Source organism: Macrobrachium nipponense, chromosome 15, assembly GCF_015104395.2.
Source record: "Macrobrachium nipponense isolate FS-2020 chromosome 15, ASM1510439v2, whole genome shotgun sequence".
Taxonomy (NCBI): domain Eukaryota; kingdom Metazoa; phylum Arthropoda; class Malacostraca; order Decapoda; family Palaemonidae; genus Macrobrachium; species Macrobrachium nipponense.
Window position 1 is genome coordinate 65,321,983 of NC_087208.1, and position 16,619 is coordinate 65,338,601.

At 38.2% G+C, this 16,619-nt stretch overlaps 1 protein-coding gene across 2 annotated transcripts in view; it reads right to left on the bottom strand.

The window, feature by feature from the left end:
- Positions 1-16,619, bottom strand: part of LOC135195023 (uncharacterized) — a 165,299-nt gene that overhangs the window by 40,909 nt on the left and 107,771 nt on the right. The window contains exon 1 of one of the 2 annotated variants that reach the window (XM_064221324.1): positions 15,144-15,314. The exons of the other annotated variant lie outside the window; for it this stretch is intronic. The gene's annotated coding sequence lies outside the window, so the exon portion shown is untranslated. Of the gene's footprint in view, positions 1-15,143; positions 15,315-16,619 lie in introns of those variants that run through there. 2 annotated transcript variants of the gene reach the window in all.

Genomic DNA, 16,619 nt, shown 5'->3' on the forward strand with positions numbered 1-16,619 from the left:
GTCCCTCCTTTTGCAGTCTTTGTTTCTTCGTGCAACTGCGAAGTTTTTCTCCTGTTACACCTTTGTAACCTTTTAATCTCAATTTTCCTTGCAGCGATGAATGTCCTCATAGATCCAAGCGCTTGGCTTTCGGCCTTAATTCTATATTATATTCTACAAGCTAATTTCACCTCCTTTATACTATTGATACATTTAACTGTGTAATTTTGTTATATCCGGCAAATGTGTTTTATAAAAGATGATGAAGCTGATGTAAACGATGTTTGTGAACGGAAATGTCAGCGAAGAGCCGAACAGTGGTGCGTAGGACGAGTCGGGCAACAGTGCTAAGCTGATTATAACGAGCGAAGCTCCGGGTATACGGTTTAATCATGGTTACACTAACCTTGGGACACCAAGCTGGTTGAAAAATTGTATATATTTTTTTTCGACGTCTTTAAAATCTAGGCATTTTTGGGAAAATGTTGTAACTGAGTAAAACTTAGAAATGGCAGATTTGAAGCGAAGTACAGAAATTGTATGTAATGATATGCATTCGTTTACATGTACTTGGACACCAAGGACGTCAGGTAGTGTAACTCACTTTTATTACTATTTGTTAATAGATTACAATAATTTGGATTAATTCACACGTCCGTGACAAAGTTAACTTGACTGCTGCTATCCGAGTTTGGCATTCATCTCTGTGTTACTTTTTTGTTACCAACTTTACTCAGTCAGTTATAGACTGTACGGTGCATGTCGAGTATATATCCGGGGAGCGCAATATTCCCGAACTGAAACCGAGTCCACGATAAGATAATTATGGGAATTTCAGAAGAAAGAAGAGTGATGAAGAAATTATAGATAGAAGAAAATGGCCCACAACCCAATAGTCAAGAAATGGCTACGGAAGACGTCATTCTCGTCATAAAACATAGGTTCCCGTCGCTGAATAACCACTGGTTCCATGCAACGCAAAAACACCATAAAAAAAATAAAAATGAAAAACATTGGTTGAGCAGATTCATCAGAAATTATATAGTGAAGTTTTACCACATTCATTCTTTGTTTAAAGAAGATGAGAGACTGTGTGTGTAATTTATTGTTAAGGAGACAGGAAGCCGAGCAGAAGCTGGGAAATACATAAGCCATGATCAGAAAGAGGGAATGGGGGGCCTTAAGGTTCAGCAGCTGGGCCCTGATGCCTGGTGGGAACTGCTTTCTTCGCTGGGCCTTGGTGCCCAGCTGTTGATCCAAACGAAATAAGTCAGCCCTTTTTTTTTCTACTAAAAAAGTTTCATCTTTCTGCCTTCCTCCCCCTATAAGGTATGGATTCTATGATGATGACTATTGGCTTGGTTTTGGACATGATTTAGTCTAAATCTTGGGATTGAAGGAGGGTGAGGATGGACGGCATGCCACCTCACCGTAGAACTCTAGTACCTGACGTGGTTGAGCGAGGGGAAAGTTTAATGTCAAACCCTATCCTCAGTGCCGGGTCTGATCGACGGACATCATGACGCCTTAGCACTGGAGATAGGGTGTATATCCAGTAATTACCCCTAGGACGACCCTAATGAAAGGGATGACCCGTCCTCTAAGTGTGACTCCATGGTGGGTATGGGGAATATCTGGATGAACTATGTTTTTCACGTTCTATGGCAACCCCCCCTATTTCGGCTGACGACCCTATGCTTTTGTCAAAGGACTTGTCCACGGAACCCGAACTCAATCAATCATGGTCGGTCCCTTTGATCAGGGTAGTACCCCTGGACACGAATGACAGGACAGGGAACACAGATGACGACCCAAAGCAATGCGAGTAGATATACCGCCAAGAAATCAATCAACAAAAAGCATCTGGCTCCAGTATTGTCACTGGAACCATATGCCATGAAGAAAAACAAAAAGTGTGAAATAGCTCCCTGGGGTCTTTGTACCCAATTCATTTAATAAATACCTGAATTTGAAGCTTGAAGGTGACAATATTGACATTTTCCAAGTACACAGGGAAATCGTGAAATGTTGTGGCAGACAGCCAAAAATAACAGCCCAAAATGGAAATATGCTCCTTATAGAAAGCATCTCCCCAGAGGAGAGCAGTAAGTTGATGGGATTGTCGGACCTTGCGGGAATTACGGTTGAGTGCACTCCCACTTTAGCCTGAACTCCAGCAAGGCTTGATTTATGCCCCTCAATTGATGGCTTTTTCTGAGGAGAGACTTTTAACAGAATTAAAAGACAGGGTGTAATAAAGGTTGACAGGATGACAAAGAAGGTTGAAAATAATAGAATACCTCAGCCTACCTTAATATTAACTTTTAGTACTTTAAGACTTCCGGAATATGTCTATGCAGCCTGGTATAGGTTTAAGATAAAGTTGTACATCCCAAGACCCAGAAGGTGTTTCCATTGCCAGCATTTTGGACACACCCTACAATCGTGTCGATCCAAATTGCAAAGAAAAGCCTGCAGTCTGTGTCAACTGTGGAGAGGATGGAGCATGGGAATGTGCACCAGGGAAACTAAATGTGTTACTGTGGTGAGGACATGCCTCGTCATCTCAGCAGTGTGATATATATTTACTTGAAAAGGAAATACAAGCAATTAGAGTGATTGAAAGAACAACATTTAAGGAAGCACGAGAGAGAGCCAAAGCAAAGATTGTAAGACCCGGTCTAAGTTTTGCTACGGTAGTAGCAAAATTAAAAAAGCCAAAGGAAAGAGACAAATAAAAAACACCCAAGTTAAGAGCACAAAAGGAAAATCAAATAAAGAATCATTAAAAAGACAGCTAACTGAATCATCTGAGTCAACTGATGATGAGAATATAAAGACAAGGTTCACTAGAACCAACAAGAAAGACCCTAGTGTGGAATTGAAGAAAATTGAAGTGCCAGTTGAGATACACCCTCCACCATCTGCCTCTTTTGGAGGCAAGGCCAGTGGTTGCTGGTCTGGTGCCAGCTTCTGTTGGTGCCAACTCCTCTTTGGAGGACAAACCAGCAGATGCTGGTCCCCCGGTGCCAGTCCTCGCTGGTACTTCTGCCTCATCAGAGGCAGAGCTGGCTACTGCCAGCAGTACAGAGACACTTGAGGTGGTCTCTTTAGAGAACACCTCTGCTCTCTCCATCTCGATAGAGATGGAGAGCGAAGAAACTAAAAAACCCTTCAGTATCAAAAACACTGAAGGAAAAGATGTTGGCTCTACGAAGGTGATAATTCCTCCCAAGAAGCCAACAAAACCTTCCATCAAAATGCCTCCCCTTAGTAGAAAAAAGAACTCTCCCAGTCTTGTAAAAAAGGAACCAGTTCAATGTTGGTCCTAAACGTGAATAAATTCACTTCCATTATTCAGTGGAACTGTCAGGGACTGCGAGCGAAGTATGAAGGCAAGTGAAGCTTTTAATCTTATGAGCACTCTCCTGTAGGGATATGTTTGCAGGAGACTATGCTAGGTGAATATACCCCTTGTCCTAGGGAATATGTTCACTATAGAACTAAATTGATTTACAGGTGGGAAATCATGGTGGATCCCTCATCTACATCCGTCGAGATGCTCCACACTACAAAGTAAAACTAATACTCCCACTTCAAGCTGTGGCTGTACGAATTAATTTGAGGAGGCAATATACTATATGTCCCTTTACATTCCGCCCAATAGCCATGTCTCCCAAGAGAACTTAATACACTTGATGCAGCAACTACCAGAGCCATTCCTTCTACTTGGTGACTTCAACAGTAGACATCCATTGTGGGGAGATGTAACATCAAACCAAAAACAAAAAGGGGGAATATGATGGCATCATTAATAGAAAATGAAGATATAGGTCTTCTTAATACTGGAGAACCTACCCATTACCACATTCAGACAGGCACCGTCTCCTGCATCGACCTTTCAATATGTAGCTCCAACTGCAGTGTTGATTTTAGTTGGAGAACAAGTGATGACTGGCATACCAGTGACCATTCTCCCAATTGTGATCGACACCAATGAAGGCCCACCTATCCCGAGATCACCAAGATGGTGTTTAGAGAAAGCAAATTGGAGAAATTCAAAGATTTGAGTGAGTTGGAGGGGAATGCAAAAGATTTTCCAAGTGTAGATGATGCCATTGATCTACTCAATGGAACATTACATACTGCAGGTCTGCACTCGATTCCTCGAACAAAAGGACTATTCAGGAGACGGCCAGTACCGTGGTGGTCAGAAGACTTAAGGCTGTTACACCGAGCTACAAGGACATCATTGACCAGGTGCCGTAGACACCGCACCTTGGACAATGTCATAATTTACAAACAGTGTAGGGCACGATTTCGAAAAGCCATGAAAGCTGCCAGAAGACAATCATGGGCCGGATATGTATCCTCTATTAACAGCAGAACACCAGTTTGTAGCATTGGAAGAAAATAAGAAAAATTCAGGGTAAATTTACACCCAATCCTCCTCCAGTAATTAAAGTGAATAATAATCATGTCACAGATGCCAGAGAAGTTAGTATACATTTTCAGAACACTTCGCTCGAGTCTCTGAGAAATCAGATAGTTCCCCAGGACATAATTTCAGAATGATGGAAGAACAACAGGTACTTGACTTTTCAGCAAAGAAAGCTGAATCATATAATATGCCGTTTTCTGAGAGGGAATTTGACTCTGCTTTATCTAGGAGCAAGAACACTGCCCCTGGTCCAGATGAGATCCTTATGAAATGTTTTTTAAACACATTTCAAGGAACACAAACTTTTTATAATAAGTATTATCAATAGAATATGGGATGAAAGCAGCTACCCTACCATATGGGAATTAGCTACCATGTTACCATTCCTTAAGCCTAGAAAAAGATCCTCTCTGTGCAGCAAAGTTACCGCCCATTGCTTAACTTGCTGTTTGTGTAAGTGATGGAAAAAATGGTAAATGTAAGACTGATGTGGTATCTAGAGCACAACAATATTCTAACACCTTCTCAGTGTGGTTTTCGAAAAATGCACTCCACCCTGGACATCTTACTGCAACTTGAAGCCTCTATCTGTGAGGCCTTTGCTTCCAAGCAACACCATGTGGACAGTGTTTTTTGATATAGAAAAGGCATATGACACTGCTTGGAGACATGGGATTCTGAAGACTATGCATAATAGTGGTCTACGAGGCAAATTACCTTTATTTGTGAAATCCTTTTTACATCGTAGGTATTTTAAAGTTAAAGTTGGCAGTATTTTATCAGAGAAAAGGTGCCAAGAAGAAGGTGTTCCCCAGGGTAGTGTTCTCAGTGTAACACTTTTTGCTCTAGCCATAAACAGTGTTGCAGCTGTCATTCCAAGAGAGGTTTTAAAGACACTGTTTGTGGATGACTTGTCAATATCCTTTGCTGCCACCCGGATGACTGTAGCAGAAAGAAAGCTACAATTAACAATAAATAAAATAGTAAGTTGGGCTGAGAAACAGGGTTTTAAAATCTCTGTAAGCAAGACTACTGCTGTCCACTTCTGTCGGATCAGGGGAGTACATCCTGATCCAGACCTATATTTGTATGGCCGTAGATCCCATGTGTAGAACAAGCACACTTCTTAGGCCTAGTTTTTGACAGTAGATTGACTTGGGTCCCCCATATCAAAACATTATAAAAGCAAAAGAGCCTAGAAGCTCTACACATTTTGAAGGTGCTTTCTCACACCAGTTGGGGTGGAGCTGATAGAAATCTTTTACTGAAGCTTCATAAATCTTTAATCTTGTCAAAGCTGTCATCATGGTTGTGAAGTTTATTCTTCAGCTTCTTCCTCATGTAACTTAAAAATTTTAGATTCAGTGCATCATTCAGGTATTCGTATAGCCACAGGAGCTTTCGTTCGTCACCAATACCTAGTATGCTAGTTGATGCAGGAGAGATGCCCCTTGAACTCTATCGCCAGTCATCATTACTTCGGTACTGGTTTAGAGTGCAAAGACTCCCCAAATCTCTGGCATTTGCTGTGGCAAATAGAAATATTTTTAACGGTTTTTACGAAAGTCATCCAAGGTATCCCACTCCTTTTAGCTATAGAATTAAAACAATTTTAGAGGATACGAATATTAGAAAATTTCCCATTATCCCCTTTGTGTATCCCAGTACTCCCTGTCTGGAGGTTACCTGATGTGAAATTCTGTAGGTACTTCAGTGGAGCAAAGAGGGATAAATCTGATGAGGAAATGAGGGCCATATTTTTTAGAGCATGTGATCCAGAGCATGTAGATACAAGTTTTATATTTACTGATGGCTCTAAGTCCAGTGCTGGCGTTGGATATGGAGTTTTTAGCGAATCTTTTAACCGAAGAGGTGCACTTCCTTTCTATGCCTCAAACTTTACAGCTGAATTGTATGGCATCCTAGTAGCACTGGAACATATTACAAACACTCCCAGTGTGTAGCTACACAATATTTTGTGACTCCAAAAGTGCCTTACAGTCCCTGGAAGTCTTTGAATACATGATCATCCCCTTGGTGTTGAAGATCTTGCAGTGGATTTTCTTGCACCAGTATAGAGGGAGCAAGCAGTTGTTTCTTATTTGTGGGTCTCCTGTCATGTGAACACATATCAGGAAACGAAGAGGCAGACAAGCTAGCCAAATCAGCTGCGCAAACTTTGATACCAAGAAAATGCCCTGTTCATATCGTGATACATTCTATGATATATGGAAATCCATCCAGCAGTTATGGGTACTTCAGTGGGACAGAGTAGGCCCCAATAAAACTGAAAGAAATTACTAGTCAGACACACCCTTGGAAATATGACCTAATGCCAAGGAAGTGGGAGGTTGTATTGTGTAGATTACGTATTGGCCATACGCGTTTAACTCATGGCTATCTGATGGATGGGGAGCTTGAGCCCTTCTGTGACGATTGCTTAGTTCCGCTAACCGTTAGGCATTTGCTGGTTGAGTGTCCCAGTCTGGTGGAACTTAGGAATCGTTTTTTAGGTTATAGTAGTGAAGCAGGGGGTAATTATAGCATGGCAAAATGTTGGGAGAAAGCGCATGTATTTATAACATTATCTCTTTTATCAAAGAAGCTGGTCTTCTCAAATATATCTGACAGCTGTGCTGTCTTTGTATATACATATTCTTTTTTTTTTTTAAAATAATTTTACGGTTGTGATTAATCACAATTCTTTTTTATCGGAATATTATTTTTACTTTTATCAGAAATTTATTTTATTTTCTTAAATCAAATTTATACGTATGTCTCTCATAAAGATAAAGGTATTTTGAATGTTGTATAATATATTATAAAAGTTAAAAGATCACATTTAGTATTCGGTGTCGGTGACCCTGGTAGTTGTGACGCAGATAACTCTCAATCAATCAATCAATCAGAAAGAGGGAGTTCACTAGAGCCAAGGTTGCCAAAGCACTTGGTCGCCAAAGCAGAATGCAGCCGTAACTTGAGCAGTAAAATTGGCAGGTGTTAAATAATTCGATAAAATAAACAAGACCTTGAAAGTGTCAGATGACAGTGTATTTTATGGATGTTAGCAACGACGAATAGCTAGCTTTTCCTAAGCCATAAATTGTAAGTATGCAGCATGTATTAGTGTGTTTTTGTGCCGTTTATAATTTGAATAGTATAATGAAAAGTGTCTCCTAATTTAGGAATAGGATAAAAACGCGACAAGAAAGACTCAGAACAAAAAGTAATAATAATAAAAAGAAAAAATATTAAGGATGAGAAACTTGACTCCTACGAGGAAGGAATCGGGAAAGCGCCACAAACTAGTTATGTGAGAGCAACAAGGAACTAGGAAACTGGACAGGCAAAAGTTCTCACGTACATTCATAACAATATACATACGTTCTTACGCTAGTTACTCACGTTAGTCAATAAATCAATTACAAGCCCCTTTAGTGTGAACGAACCCTGAACATTGAAGAATTGTAGTCTTCTTTCTCTCGACTCTTAAAAAGAAGTTGAATTGTTGCGAGTGAACAATTGGGCCCAATGTCTTCGAAGGGTAACGTGTAATACGATCAACCGCTCGAAAAGATTCGTTGTGCTTTTACCTATGCACTGATTTTAAGAAGCTGTTTGACTATCCGGGTCACTGCTGGAATGTAGCCTGAGGTTAGTCCGTACGTGAGTAAGTTGGTGAACTGTAGGAAAATATTGACGGTGACTTTGTCTGCTGCAACTGCGTTCTTGCCTCGATCCGGGAGGCTTGGGTCTTCTTTGTTCCTTCGTATACTGCGTTTTGGCTTTGTTCTTGGTTATTGGCAATTCTTGAGGGACTTTGTGACCGTGGCTTCCTTTGGTTCCTTTCTTGATGGTTATGAGCGGACTCGTTAGAAATTCGTATAACACACACATACACACACATGCATTGTGTTTGGATGGATATAAGTATGTATGCTTTTACGTAGATTAGTAACAACTATTATATATACTGTGTATAAAGTATATATGTGTATATATACCATACATAAATATGTATGTATCAGTGTATATATCTATATATGATATATATATATATATATATATATATTATATATATATATATGTATATATAATATATATACATATATTATAAAATATATATATATATATATATATTATATATATATATATATATATATATATATATATATATATATATATGTGTGTGTGTGTGTGTGTGTGTGTGTGTGTGTGTGTGTGTGTGTGTGTAATGTTCATTCTTAATCATTATTATATACTTGTTCGGCTAGTCTTTCCTCCTTCCTCCCTAGTGGACTTGATTCCCAGTGAAATGATTCGACTTGTTGGTTTTGCTTTTAAGTATTTATATGTCAATTTTCTTCTCTTGAGCTTGCTATTTGTAGAACGTGCTTTGAAAATCATTGTTCATGTTCGCGCTTGTTTCATGAAAGTTTTTTCTTTTCATATTTTCTTTATTTAAGAATTATAATGATTTATTTTTCGAATTTACCCTATTTTCTTTTCATGTTGGGGCACATCCAAGGAAGGTTAACCAGTTTCATTTTATCCATTTTACAACATGCGGACGGGATTGTAGTGTAGGTATATTTTTTTCCATTGCACCTGTTCCCTTCAGGGCTCATCATTAACTTAGTGGCATTAGCACAGAACGACAGCATCAGTCTCATTTCCTACCTGAAAACCTGGTGCTTGACCCTTCATCAGCGTTGAATGCCTGTTGTGGTAAATAATTTTGCTCTGTGAGTAACTTGATAGAGTTTGGAAACTTTTTAGTTGTTGCTGCTTGATCGGCAGAATCTGATGTATCTGAAATATTTGTTTTCTTTTCATGTTGGGCAGACCAGAAGCTCTGTCCAAACTATTTATAAAGGAGTTTATATTGTTTACAAGAACCTTTCGAGTAGGGTATACCTCTGCTCATCCTCGGCTTACAATAACTGACAAAGGTGGCTGTTAGTTCAGGTTAAGCCAGCGCCGGGTATTGCTTGTAGAACAGCCCCTAAGTTATGGTAATGATATGACAGTTTGGAGTTTTTTAAACCGGCCTTTGGTGGCTTTGAAGTTCTGTAGATATAGATCCTTTGTTTTGTATAGATTATGGGCTTATAAGAAAATTGGGCTTTTGTTGTAAAGATATTGGAGTCTTGTTAGAAGTTTTTTATTTTTTATTTTTATATTTTTATTTTTTATTTTTTGTACACCAATCCGCCATCCCCAGAAAAGAGCAGTTTCTACACGAGGGAGAGTTCCTCGTTGGACGAGTGGTTTTCGCGCTCGGCTACTAATCCGGTGGTCCGAAGTTCGATTCTCTTTCTCTTGGCCAAAACGGGGAAATCAGAGGAATTTATTTCTGGTGATAGGAATTCATTTCTCGATATAATGTGGTTCGGATCCCACAGTAAACTGTAGATCCCGTGCCAGGTAACCAATTGGTTCCTAGCTACGTAAAAATATCTAATCCTTCGGGCCAGCCCTAAGAGTGCTGTTAATCAGCTCAGTGGTCTGGTAAAACTAAGATACTTAACTTTTTTACACGAGGGAGAAACATTTATCACATGTTACAGTGTTTTTGCACCCTGGTGGTATAGCTGCAGAGGTCGTGTGCCTCACAATTGACCCGTTGAGCCCAAATAGTCTAATAGTGGATAACCAGAGCATATGAGGCCACATAATATAGCTTCTAGAAAAACCCAAAAAAATTAAAAAAAAAAAAAAAAAACAATTTTTAAATTTTTCCCCTAGGGTCATTACTTCCCATTGGCCTCTTGTTAGCAAAAAAAAAACTTTTTTTTTTTGGCAACACTGACAGCTTTATGCTGTTGGGTCATGATTGAGCTAAATATTTTAGTCATATCGCACCAAAGAGACAAACTTTTAGCCAGACAAACGTTGATGACGTGCGATTAGGAAGCCGAGATAAAGATCTGTAATTCTTTTGTGAACTGCAACTTCAAAAAAGAAGAAAAAATCAAAGAAGTGAAAGAATTCATGAAAACAAATAAAAAAAGTTATATATTTTTAAGTGCTTACAGTGTGATTTTCAGTTTCCTCTACATTGGCAACCACGCATGCATTGTCTCTAACTTTACCCTGTTGTATTTTTCTTAACTGTGGACGATGTTGTTTGTAGTTTGTAATTGTTTGAGTAGATTTTATTCGAGTGTTACTGGTTGTTATCCCTAAACAATATAGTTTCAATGGTAAAATAGAGTAATATATGTGTGTATTATATGCATTCGTAGCCGCCTAAATTTTTATAGTTGTATTCACATTTCCGGCCTATGTGAGTCATCTCTGAGTTTACTTGAATGGTTGCAAAGGTTAGAATATTACATTTATTGGCGAAAGTTCTGAGATAATCAATACTGTGAACCCAAGCTCCACTGAATTCGAGAGTCTGTACACATACACACACATTATATTATATATACATATTTATTTATATTATAGTTATAATATTATATATGTATATATATATATTAGTATATGTATGTGTTGGGGGAATGAGGCTCTTTTTCTTGAGGCCAGCAATAACTACATTCATTATGTAGGTATACGAATTTACTGAATATTGCACTACTGGAAGCGCCTCAGTGGCTGGTGGTGGTATGGCCTTTGCTTGTCAGGTCGGTGGCTGCGAGTTCGATCTCGGGCATACCATTTAGGTGTTTGAGATGTGTATTTTTGGTGATAGAAGTTCACTCTCGACGTGGTTCAGAAGTCACGTAAAGCCGTTGGACCCGTTGCTGAATAACCACTGGTTCCATGCAACGTAAAAACACCATACAAACAAAACCTTTTGTTGAAGGAACTGTATCTCAAATGGCAGATGAGTCTTTTTCTTGGACCCCACGTAGCAAGCACGTGTTGTTACACTTCTGTGGGTATTCTTAAGAATAAAGATAATAGCATTTTTGCTGCTGTGGGGGTTCTGAAAGTCATCAAACGGCAGAGGCCATGGACTTTGGAGGATTGTACTCATATCATGTACTGATATCACAAAACCGTATTAAAATGAGGTCTGAAATTTTGAGGCTTTGAATGTGTCTGAATGAAGTGAAGAGCTTAAATGAATCAATTGGCTGTTGATTTTTACAAGTAGATACGTTGGGTATTTAGGCACACGTGAGACATGGAAAAGTGTAGTGTGTGCAGGAATGGAAGGAAGAATGAGATTTTGTCTTTGGCACCCAAAAAAGGTGCTGGTCTTGGGGAGGGGCTGTGCTTGTTGTGTTAGTAGGGACTTGGGAAGGGGTGAAAAAAAATGTATAAATGTGTTACTTTGAGGATTTATGCATAATATTGGCTTTGTCAGGAGAAAGATTTGCAGCAGAGAATGACCGTTGTCTAAGAATGGAAAGAATGAGTTAAGGACACTGTTAAATAGAGTCAATCTATGCGTAATTGGGTTATTAGAATGTAAAAGAGTGGTAGTGTTAGGTGGTTTAAATGCAAAGGTAAGGGGCAAAAAAAAAAAAAGTAAGGTAGGTATTTATAAAGGAGTTTGTGTACTGAGGAAAAAATTGAAGTTTCATAGAATCTATCTTAATACAGTTGATGGTGAAATGAGCATTGACTGGAAGTATATATGATTGTTATTTGGTTGAAATAAAAGTCAAGATAGATGTGAGTTCAAGTTGAAGAGGAGGGGCTGAAAAGGTTTAAGGAAAAGGCAGTGGGTTAGATGCTGGTGGAGCAAATAAATGACGATTGTTTAAAATTACATGACGTAGTCATAGGATAAGCAGTTAGAGTTGAGTAGGATAGTAAGATGGAATATACAAGGTGGAGGGTAAGGAATGAAAAGTTGTGTAGAAAAAAAAAAAAAATTATTCTAGGTATAACTGCATGACGAAAGAGATCATTTTTATTGGTAAAGGAGGATGGTTAGGATACTAGAGAATAAAATGACAGAGAAAGATGGATGGGAGAAGGCTAGCAAGTCTGTAGGAAGAATAGACTTTTCTGGAGGGAAGTAAATTAAAGAGAATGTTCATGAACAAAAAGATGTGAGAATGAAAGCTGCGAATCGAGATATGTACTCTGAAGTCAACGTAGTTCTTTGTCAATTGAGTGTGTATTTTGAAGATTGGTTAAATGTGGAAGATAGTTGAGAGGGAGCGCTGAATGATGCTTGTCAGGTAAGGTTATTGTAAGTTTTGAGATTGTATGTGAAGTGGCTGTGGAGAATGTAAGGAGGTAATTAGATGGTTTGACAAAGTTCTAAAACTTCATATTGTGATGGGATTACAAGCAGGGTAATGTCAAGGTGGTGAAAGTATGACTCATGTCTGGATGAGGGAAAGGTCTTGGAGAAATGGGTGAGAGGAATAACCATGGTTTCCACTGTATAGAGGCGAAGATGATAGAGACTTTAAGGAATATGTGGGTGGGATAATATTAGTTATACCAGGGAAGTTGTGCGGTAGGTTTCAGATTGGAACAATAATGTCCCAAGAGGATTGCTAGGGGTATAACACTGTAGGTTCAGGCAAGGATGAGGGTGTATTGTTCAAGAGTTTGTTATGAAAAAAATACAAAAAATATAATATTCATCAGCATAAAAAATGTGGAAGGCGCTGGTTGTGATTAAAATTTTGTAGTGTGGGTCTTCAGGTGTATTATACACAGGACTGCTCGGTATTCATGTGGCATTTAGGAGTTATAATGAATGTAAACAGTATTGAGTAAACCAAGTTATTTGAGTACCTGGTCATCAGATCAAACTTCTACCGTGAAAATCTGGTATAAATGTACCTAATGGGTGATAGTAGGAACTAGAAAACAGGTGAGTGACAGAATAGATGAAGCAAGGAAGGCAGCAGGAAGTGTTCTAATGATTTGGAAGAGAATTTCATTGCCTTTGTAAGCTAATGGTGAGGAATGCCCGGAGATGGATGTTTGAGTCAACTTCTCATTGTGGACGTGAAGTCTGGACATTGACTAGAAATGAAAGAAAGTTGAAACTATGTAGATGAAGGATCTGGATTCACTCTGGGCATGGCTTTGTTAGTGGACGATGTGTGAAAAATATAGCCTATTATGTAGTGCAAAACTTATAGCTAAGGTTAAATTCGTGTTTGCTTTTTACCCCTTATTATGACTTGGAAATTGATTTTCATGGTACTCTGCGCATCAGATTACTGTAGTGTGGCTTCTAAACTTGGAATCTATCGCTAATGAGATATGGGAAAAATTAAATTCTCATTTGGCATTTGACCAATGAAGTAGGACATTGACCTCACTTTGCAACATTATTTGTGGATTATTGACACTCAAATTGGAAGATGGTATCTTTATATTACAAAAGTAATTGCCGTTGTTTGTGAGTCAATGTTTAAGGACAAGTTCAGATTTGGAGGTTAATAATCAAACTATTAGGCTTTGACATTGGCAATTACGTTTGCAATATTTAAGATACCGTCTTCCAATTTGGGTTATGCATGCTGAATATGAAGTCTGTCCTGTATTGTTCAAAAGTCATATGCAATGATAGATTCTTATGCGACCTCTGACGTTCGACTGACCTTACTGTGCACTGTGTTAACATTTTATGAAGTTCGCATAAAGTGGGAAGTTATTTGACCTTAAACATCCTAAGCATGACCTGGAAATTTAACTTTCCCTTATTGGCAAAATTGGTGGGGAATTATGCATGACGAATATGAAGTCTCTATTTCAGAGTTCAAACTTTATGACCAAGTTCAAATTCATGTTTGACCTTAGACCTCAAAGTATGACTTTCATCTTGACCCCCTTTGTGCATCGTTTCATGAGAGGATCATGTAAGGCAATGTTAGAGTCACCATTTTGCATAGTTCAAAAGTTAAGGCTAAATTCCTTTTGACATTTTAATTTCCGGAAAGGTTAATTAAAAAGCAATGGTTATGTCTTTCCAAAAACGTCAACAGTGCTTCCCAGTTACTAGGTTCACCTTTGGTAAATTTTGTAAAGTCGCAAATAACAATATATATATATATATATATATATATATATATATATATATACATACACATATATTATATGTATAGTATGTGCATACTTTAAGGCGTCACTGAATGTCGTGGGTTCTCGTGTTCGGCGGTTCGAGCGAGACGACGAACTTCTTGACTATATATATATATATATATATATATATATATATATATATATATATATATATACATATATACATCAATACATACATATATATACATATATATATATATATACATATATATATATATATATATATATGATAAATATATATATACATATAATATATATATAATAATAATATTATATATATTTATATATATTTATTATATATATATGTATATATATATATATATCCCAATATATATATATATATATATATATATATATATTTATATATATATATATATATATATATATATATATATATATAATATTTTATATAATGTCTGATATGTTATGTATGTGTGCATACGTTATAGATTCACTGAACGTCGTTAGTTCTCGTGGTCGGCGGTTCGAGTGAATCGACGAACTTTCGTACAGTCATAATTCCCTCCAAAACACAGCACAAACACACACACACACACACACACACACACACACATATTATATATATATAGTGTGTGTGTGTGTGTGACTCTCCTCGTGGCAGTGTTTGCCTTATGTCAACAAAGATTTGAAGACGCCAGGAATGCCAACGCTACAAATGACGTACAAATCACCGAAGTGCCACTCTTACCTTGTGTTTTCTTCAGGTTGGCGAAGCCCGTACTACCGAGAACCTCCTGTAGTGTTTTGTGTGCTTCAGCAAACGGTCTAAGTGCGTCCTTGTCACTAAATTCGGTTTCTGATTTGAACGTCCAGGCAGTCCTCCCATTCGGTCGTGCTCTTAAGAACTTCAAACGTATTTCTCTATTTATCACGTCCTACGGGGCGGGTCCAGATGGCCTTGGTGGATCCAGGCAGCCTCTAGGCAGCCTCCTTCCATGGGTTTTGGGGGTTGGGTGGTGGCTGGGGTGGAGGTTGGTAGGATAGGCTATATCCCACAAAACGTATTGGGTGCTGTGTGCATTAGGTTGCTGGTAGGTGTTTCGGTAATCGCTTGGTTTTTGCTATTTAAAACTCCGGACTCCGTATTGGTTTCTGTTTTCAATGAACCTGAAAACGAAGGTTTTCTGTCACATAGACTTGTTATCTGAAAAAAAAAAAAAATAGAGGAAGGAAATTGGGGGGAGGGGGTTTGGAAGCTTTCACTGTAGTGGCCCCCCTCTTTTTCAAATCTTCAGAGAGTAGAAGCTCTTTTTCCCGAGAAAACTAATTTTTGGGCTATACAGGGTCGCTTTTTTTTCGTTTATTTGCCCGCTCCGTTACAAGTTTGTTATAATTAGTCACCTTGAAATGAAAGCTGCCTAGGAAGTCGAGAAGTTATGAGGGGACATTGTGGCTATAGTAGATTCACATCAACCGTGCATCTGATGTGTAGGGACTGGCCGTAGAACATCGGATTGCACAGTTGATGAATCTACTATAGTGAAACTATTCCTGTAAGGAGAGTATAGTGCCGTCAGTGTACCTCACGCGGTGGACTGTGGGCATTACTAAAGAGCGTTTCCAGTGTCCCTCCGACCACAAGCTGCATCCACTCTTTTAACCTTTTACTTTACATCCGTTGCCGCTTCTCTTCATCCATCTTGCTGTTCAACCGTTCTGACTTATTTCACAATAGAACCATCTATGTACTACTACAGTTCATATAAGACTTCCTAGTCTTTACTTTGTTGTCCATCCACTTCCAACGCCCTCATTACTGTCTTAAGCTGGATGCCTGAAAGTGCCCAGGTGGCTTGGCTTTGAAGCTCAAATTTCACGATTCATTCACTTATTGCAATACAAAGAAATATATATATATATATATATATATATATATATATATATATATATATATATATATATATATAAGGACATTTGTAGCATTAATGTATCTTTCAGGTGCTAACTAGCATTATGAGATGTATTTAAGACACGATAGTTGTAGGAAGAGCTGTCGAAATACCTAGTGCTTGGAAGTGTTATCAAAGAAACTATAAAGTATTTAACTTGTATACATAACCTATCGAGTAGTAATACTGTTGTAGGTATTAGTTAGGGAATTCATTCGAAATAACATTATTGTGGGAATGTTACTGGCAGTAAATATAGATCAGGAATTTCACGG